At 44.3% G+C, this 6,837-nt stretch overlaps 1 pseudogene; it reads right to left on the bottom strand.

The window, feature by feature from the left end:
• Window positions 1-4,290: 4,290 nt before the first annotated feature.
• Window positions 4,291-6,048, bottom strand: LOC136488408 (uncharacterized; annotated as a pseudogene).
• Between the last annotated feature and the right edge of the window lie 789 nt (window positions 6,049-6,837).

Below are 6,837 nucleotides of genomic sequence, written 5' to 3'. Positions count from 1 at the left end.
AATCCTCCCAATTTCTGATAGATCCTGGATTCAGTTTGTCGAACCATTGGAGGGGCATGGCTTCCAGTGCCATGGGAAAGAACAGGGTTTTGATATCGTCGTCTCCTCCGGCTAGTTCAATTGATTGTGAATATATTCTGAGCCATTGCCTTGGTTTAGTTTTGCCATCATACTTGGAGTGGTTAGATGGTTTGAATTTGTGAGGTAATCGTACCAATGCAAGCCTGTTCGCGAAACAGGGGAATCTGTCGTGTGTCCTGGTTTCTCTAAATTCAGATTCGGCACCTTCTTCTGGCCAACTGTCGTTTTGATGGGAGTAGTCTTGCGAGGTAGTTTGGGTAGGCACCCTACTCCTGATCTTCCTTGGTTGTTCAAATCGGTGGCCTTGATTATGTTCCTTCCTACTTCCTCCGTCATGGCTTCCACCCGGCCCAAGTCTTTCGAAAGCAGATTTCCTTTGATTTTGATCTTCTTGCCGGTGGGTTGTTGATCTGGCGGGTAGTCTTGATCGAGCTCTCTCTTCATGCGTTCTCGGGATCGTCGATCGAAGTAAGTCCTGGAGCTGTTCATACTTCTCACCGGGATGTGAAGTTGCTCCGAGTTCTTCTAATGCTTCTCGAATCTTATCGTAAGGCGTATTTGCTGTGCGTCTTCCTTTGACTTCTCGTTGCGACTTTCTTTTGTCGTACTCAGCCAACTCTGACTCATATCTGATCCAAGCTTCCCTGCGCTGCCTAGCACGGTGTTGGCGCCCTTGCTTCAACTTGTTTTTTCTTTCTCTAGCTTGTTTCTGACTCTCGGTTTCTCCATCGTAGCCTTGGGCAAAGGGTGATATGTTGGATTCTGATTCATCTGATGATCTGACATCGGGTGCTTCCGGGGGATTTAATGGTGACTGCGGACGTTGAACCATGAGCACTTCTCGTGCGTGAGTCGTTCTGTTATTGGCGTTAGTTTTCATGCTATCGGAGTCGCTGATAATTTTAGTAGATGCCTCGGTGTCGTAGATCGAGTCTCCTTCTTGGTAAGGTAGAATAGCTGTTGTTGTTGTGCCGACTAGTTGGGTTCCACTACCTTCAGGAACGGAACCTGGCCAGTGGATGATACAGTCTTGCGACGTTATCATTAGCACGAGACCCTCCTGAGCTCCTGTCAGTGGTATCCTGAATCTTGGATTGAAAGATCTTTCGAACTGTCCCTGATAGGATTTTGCCATGTTGTCGAGCCCAAATGGAAAAGAACTCGACTTCTTGAAAGAACTTTGAGGATAATCCGAGTTGTCTTGGGTTGTGCTCTAGGATCTTGCCAAAAAAGAACTCGGTTTCTTGAAAGCACTCAGATAGAACTTCGTCTTGGAGCTTGAATTCGAATCGGATACGAGTGGCCGTGAAATCTGATTTGAATCGGACACTATGAGCTGCGCGAATCTTCTGGTGAGCTGATCCATTGTAGTTGTTAAAATAGGAATTTCTTTATGATGATCTAGATCTTTGAGGAGATGGCCCTGAAGCTTGCCGTTGTTGTCCGCCTCGCAGATCCATGAGCCGAAGATGAAAGTTGATCCCATCGGGAAGATTATGTTGTCGAGGTCCATCGAGCTCTCAGATGCAAAGTCGCCGAAAGCCCCTACCTAGCGTGCCAGCTGTCGATGTTTCACCACCGATAGCCTGCCACGGGGGTACCCGGGGCAGTATGTTCGGGCTTCGGCGTATGCTGAACTCGATGGTTAACGCAAGAGACAATCGATTTATCCTGGTTCAGGCCCTCGATCGTAGATCGAGTAATAACCCTACGTCCAGTCGGCGTTAGCCTTTGCGTTGGATTGATTGTAAAGTGTTGTGTTGTACAATTGTCAGTTCTCTGTGTCTCAGGAGCCCTGCCCTCCTTTATATAGTCAGGAGGCCAGAGTCCTAGTCGGTTTACAATGAGATTTCCTAGTAGGATTACTTAATAGTTCTACTACTAAGATTCCATGGGAAGAAACCTAGTTGGATTAGATCTTCTCTCTCCCTTGCGGGGTATCCTGTGGGTCCCGCATCGACACTCACCACCCTATCAACCACTGTCGAGAGCCTTACAGTGAGAGTTTTAGTGATAATCTTGTATATCACATTTAAAAGGCAAATCGATCTAAATTGTTTGACACTAGTCGCTGGTTTAACCTTGGGTAACAGAATAATAAATCCATAGTTTAGTCTACACAGCTCCAACTGCCCATCATATAATCTATCTAGCATTTCTTTGATATCCCCTCTTATCATGTTCTAGAAAGCTTTGAAAAATTCTATTGAAAAACCATCCGGACCTGGAGCCGTATTATTTTTCATCTCCTTAATCACCACATCAAGTTCTTCTAAAGAGAAGGGTCTAGTCAAAAACTCATTCTCTTCTTGCTAAACTTGCTGATAACTCGGCCAAAGATCCCTGTCCAAATTCATATCAGCCACATCTTCGCTCCCAAACAATTTTTTATAGTACTCTGTAATGTGATCTCTAAGGCTGTCAGGCTCAACCACTTCTTGACCATTCACCTCCAGCATTGAAATATGCATTTTCCTTCTCCTGCCATTAGCACATTTGTGAAAATAGCTAGAATTTGAGTCACCAGCCAACAACCATTTCTCACCGCCTCTTCTTTGCCATTGTAACTCTTCTTCTAACAGCATCTAGTTAAAAGCATGATCCAAAGCATATCTTTCCTCCCACTCCAATTGAGCCAATTCCCTTTCCTCACTCCAATCATCCAATATGGCAATTCTTCTAATAATTTCTTCCTTTTGTTTTCTTCTCTGGCTATCCAGATTCTGACCCCAGCCTTTTATAGCTCTCCTCAACTTATTTGAAATCACATGCCAATGATCTAAAGGATCATATTTAAACCTTGAAGGCCATTTATCTCTCACCCATTCTCTGAACCCCTCCTGTTGGAGCCAATGAGCACTAAATCTGAAATAAAACTACTGACCTGGCACATTGCCTCCCGTATCCACTATAAGAGGGTTATGATATGATCCTAGCCTCGGACCAGTTACCACCGACGTCAGACTAAACTTATCTTCCCATGAATTTGACACCAAAACTCTATCAAGAACACACATAATCGGAGGATTTTGTTTGTTTGTCCAAGTAAAACGACTTCCAGTCCTATGAAGTTCCCTAAGAGCTGTATTATTTATCATTTCATTGAATGCCTCCATCATCTGAACATTCACATTTCCATTAGATTTTTCCTCAATTCTTCTCACCAAATCAAAATCTCCACCCAGAATCATAGGACATTCCACCGACTGAACTTTAGATCGAATCTCTTCCAAGAACTCTAACTTTCTATCATCATGAGTAGGGCCATATACATTTAAAATCACCCACTAAAAACCATCTGCCTTCATGGTAAGATTGAAACATTGGTAAAATTACCCACATCTTCAGCTGTAACTATAGCCAGCTCTTTATCCACACCCATGAGCAAACCACCTGAATGTCCAGAACAAGGCAACCAGGACCAAAACATATCCTTTTGGCCAGCGAACCTCTCTAACTCTCTATTTCTAAAAGAAGACTTAATGGTTTCCTATAAGCAGATGCAATCAAAAGAATGCTTATTAACTAATTCTAAAAGCAACTTCCTCCTCCATGCATTTCCTAGACCTCTAATATTCCAATACAAATCTTCATCCTTGATCTCTATGAGATAACTTATTCACTATATCAGCACCACCCCCCATCAACTCTAACACCTGGGGGCTCAAATCCACATAACTTTCAATCTCCAAAGGAACTATAATAATTGTATCATTTGGGATAATAGAACTCGACTCAATCTTTTGCTTAGTTTTTTGCAAAGCAATGAAAGCATCTTCCTTAGCTTGTATCAAAGAAATGTTTGCAATTCTAGAAACCTCATCTTGACCCAATGAGAAACCACATACTCTAGCCATAGAATCTAAGGAGCAAGTATCAGTAGAACAAGAAGATGAGGGAATGGATTTAGTACCTTTTGCATCAGCTGTCTTGGCTTTCAGTTTATCTTGAATTGCTCCTTTTTCTCTTGAATTCTCGAACTATGCCTGGTATTGAAATTAACTAGGGCACTCTTAACTGGCTGAATTTTGGAAACCCCATATGATTCCTCTGTATAAGTCAAGATCACCTCAGGAACTGCTTCTTTGTTCTCATCATTACAGACTAGCCTCCCATCAGATACCACACCTTCCAAAAGAGATGTCTGACCCCCATCAGATGACACAACTTTTTCAAGTACCAGATCACCCTGCTGATTTAGACTAGCAGCTAAATCATGCATATCTTGAAAATGTCAGATTTGGCCATCAACCTCTGATAATCATCTGTACCATCATTAGGTCCCTGAGTATTCATCTCTAATTCTTCAGCAAGACGACCAGTACTTTCAGAACTACCCATAGCAACCTGCCTTTGATGACTAGAAGAACCAGACCCATATTTCTGACTAGTATCACTAGGTGTAGGTTTGCCCGATTCCAGCCATCCATGGCTCTCCTGTGATTCTGGATCTTCTTCATCAGTAACATCATCCTCTTCATCATCAGGATCATCGTCTGGCTTGGATGGGGGATAATTTTGGAGCTTGTCTGAAAAATACCAAGTTATATTCCTACCCTTCTTGTTAATAAAAACTTCAGATGTCACACCTATCTTGTTAGGATTATGGCATGACACCTTTACCCACACCACTTTCCATTGCAGAGATGGTACATGCACCTCCTTTGGATCACCCACCAACCTAGCAAGCTCCATAACAGCAAACTCAGTTGTAGCAAATTTTGGAATGCCAATAGCTCTAACCCACACAGACTGAAGAACCTAAAACACCTCTGGATCCATATCTGACTCCTCAACCACAGCCACAATGTCAGATGTGATAAACTTGATTTTTTTCATCTTGATTAGCATATTCAAAGCCACTTTGGAAGGTAGGTTCACAAAAAATTCACTCCCCAAAATGCGCTTGACATCCCAATCCCAATTCGAATCCATCAGATATTGCAATTCAGTCTTGACTCTAAACTTAGTGCCCCTTCCTTCCAAAATTGACACAATAGCTCTAATCGGACCCTCTATTTGAGGTTTAGCTTCAACCTTAGGCTCAGGTAAATCTAGAGCATAAAAGATCTGACCAGGCATACCATACGCACAAAGACACAAACCCTTGTTAGATTTTATCAAGGGGCATTGATTGGACTTATGACCTGACTCTTGACAACTATAACAGAACGGTGGTTTCTTGTAGGTAGAATGATGGTGGCCATAGTCATTGCAATTGAAACATTTCATAGCGAGACCTGAAGACTGACCTGCATCCGAACCCCAATTTTGCTGAACATTATACCCCTTCCTTTGATCTTCAATCTTGTGGCGGAGATCTTATTCAGTCATCTGACGCACATCTTGCTCTTCAGACTGATCCCCCATCCTCTTGCGATTTTGGGCCTCCCACTGCTCCTGACCTCGAAACTGCTGACGACCCTGCTTTGAATCCTAGTACCCTAGATCTCGAGCAAATCGTGGATCACGCCCCTCTCGAGCCTGGGAATCCCAACCTTCACGCCTAGATCCCTAAAATCCACCACGGCTACTACGCCCATCTCTAAATCTCTCCCCATCTTTAGTATCTCTAAATCTATCTCCATCTCTAACTTCCCGACTTTGCTGCCTCTTATCCATGGTGACCTCAACGAACGACCGGCCGTCTGTCGTGTTTTGATGGACACGACGGAGAAACTTCACCTGAGCCCCAAATCTCCTAATGTCCCTCACACTCGTCAGAAATTGCTCTATGGCTGGATCCCAAACCCTAGCAGAGGCAACCCAGACCCAAGGCAAGGCGGACTTAACAATGCGACTACAGCGGCAGCTGCGACTGCGAGTGGGTGGAGGGGTATAAGAATGAGCGAACATGTCATCAATAGACGGGCCTAACTGGGCCGGTCCAACTAAGCTTTCCTTTTCCTCAGCCTTGGCCCGATTCATCTTCTTCCCCATATTCATCTCCCGAACAGCACTCTCCATGTTTCTACGAGCTTCAAACCTCAACAATGGCGGCGAACTCACTTTTGCGCGCATCACTAGCGGCTGCAACTCCTAAACAATTTGCTCTATTGACTTCTATACCTCCCCACCACCCAGAGCAGTATCTGATTTACTACTCCATGAGAAATGGATTGGCAAATTCCCAATTGCAATCGAATTCGAATCCACCATAGCAACTGGAGGTAACTTGCCATGACGAAGGCGCTCAACTCTATCCAAATCACTCAATTGCGAATGTTTAGGTAACCTGAACGCTACTTTTGGAGATCTCTTCTTAGAACTCAAAGGCAGAAAACGATCAAAACTCAACCAATCCTCCAAATCCACCTCTAACTCCTTCCGACTGTTTGTGCCTGCCCTCTGAGAACTCTACGGAGAAATCGAGTATGGCGGAAAAGCTAGAGTAAGCCTACGATTCCTCATGAATGATGCACCAAATCTACACTGAACTTTCTGAACTATTCTCACCACCTCTACCACACCTCTCGTCACAAAAATAGGGAAACGAGAAAATACCGCATGCGCCTGTGAAATCTGCACCGACGCCCCTCTAGTTCCTCACCGTTGCTCACCAGAGACACCACTGGATGTGCTCCCGTCCACCTCCTCAAATGATTGCAATCACCCCAACCTCGAACCAACACATGCAGATCTACAGCTCAAAAGCCAGGACGAGACCCTCGAGAGACGGACCACCAGGCTGGTGGTGGTGGTCCCCCAAGCCACAAGTGGATGATCTCACGAGCAGAGCGGTGATGTGTTGGTGGG

The sequence above is a fragment of the Miscanthus floridulus genome, chromosome 10 (assembly GCF_019320115.1).
Source record: "Miscanthus floridulus cultivar M001 chromosome 10, ASM1932011v1, whole genome shotgun sequence".
NCBI lineage: Eukaryota > Viridiplantae > Streptophyta > Magnoliopsida > Poales > Poaceae > Miscanthus > Miscanthus floridulus.
The sequence above is the reverse complement of the archived record's forward strand: the minus strand, read 5'-3'. Positions and strand labels throughout refer to the sequence as shown.